The sequence below is a fragment of the Myotis brandtii genome, unplaced genomic scaffold, assembly GCF_000412655.1.
Source record: "Myotis brandtii unplaced genomic scaffold, ASM41265v1 scaffold314, whole genome shotgun sequence".
NCBI lineage: Eukaryota > Metazoa > Chordata > Mammalia > Chiroptera > Vespertilionidae > Myotis > Myotis brandtii.
In genome coordinates this window covers 3,747,329-3,748,280 of record NW_005362033.1, presented here as the reverse complement: position 1 = coordinate 3,748,280, position 952 = coordinate 3,747,329, and positions in this window count along the sequence as shown.

Here is a 952-nt window from a genome sequence, read left to right as displayed (position 1 = left end):
TTATTAGAGGAATCCACAGGTAGCAAAATCTCAGATATATGCCGAAGGAATTTCTTCACTGACACAGCTCCTAGAGCAATGGAAACTAAAGGGGAAATAAACAAATGGGACTATATCAAAATAAAAAGCTTCTGCCACTGACAAGTTTTAAGCAGTAAAGTGCCATTATGTTCTTGCTTTAGAATGGTCACTGGCCGGCCGCAAAGTGTGGAGAATAGATTGGTGCAGAGCAAAGCTGAGTTAGAGAAATCAGTTGGGAGTCTGACCGTAACCCTAGTGAAATGGCGGTGGCCAAAACGAAGGTAAAGCCAGTGGGAATAGAGAGGTGGACACAATGGGAGAGTTCTTTACGAAATAAGAAACAGGACGTGGCGGTAACCACTGTGGGAGAAGAGTTGAGGATATTTTCACTCCTGCTTTTGCAAATGGGCGTGTGAAGAGGAGGCAGCTGAAACATTGAGTTGGGGTGGGTAGGTGAAGAGGAGAGACTCAGCATGCTTTGAGGGAACCGCCTCTTTTGATAAAGTTGATGTTACGCTTGCTTAAAAGGACATGTTGCTCAGATTTACTGACACTGTTTGAATATTTTCAACTTCTCTCTCTCACGTGCGAATTTTCAGTGTTACAAGTTGTCTATGGATGCACGAACATCGGTGTCCCTATACACCCCACTGTTCCTAAAAGTACACCTTTCATGTTATTTGAAGGCCAAGGAGTTTGTTGAGGTAAAATATACGGAAAAGGCATAGGCTGCTCGCATACATCTTACGTTAGATTAACGTAGACGGTACTCCTCGGCGGCCCTGAGCACCGGACCGTGGTGCCTCCAGCGCCGCGCCGCACAGACTAGGCTCCGAGTCCCTGACGTCAGCGCTCTCCGGGGCGATGGACCTCACGGGGGTGATGCAGCCCGTACTCTCGCGAGAAGGAAAAAGCCGGCTTCTTCGCATCC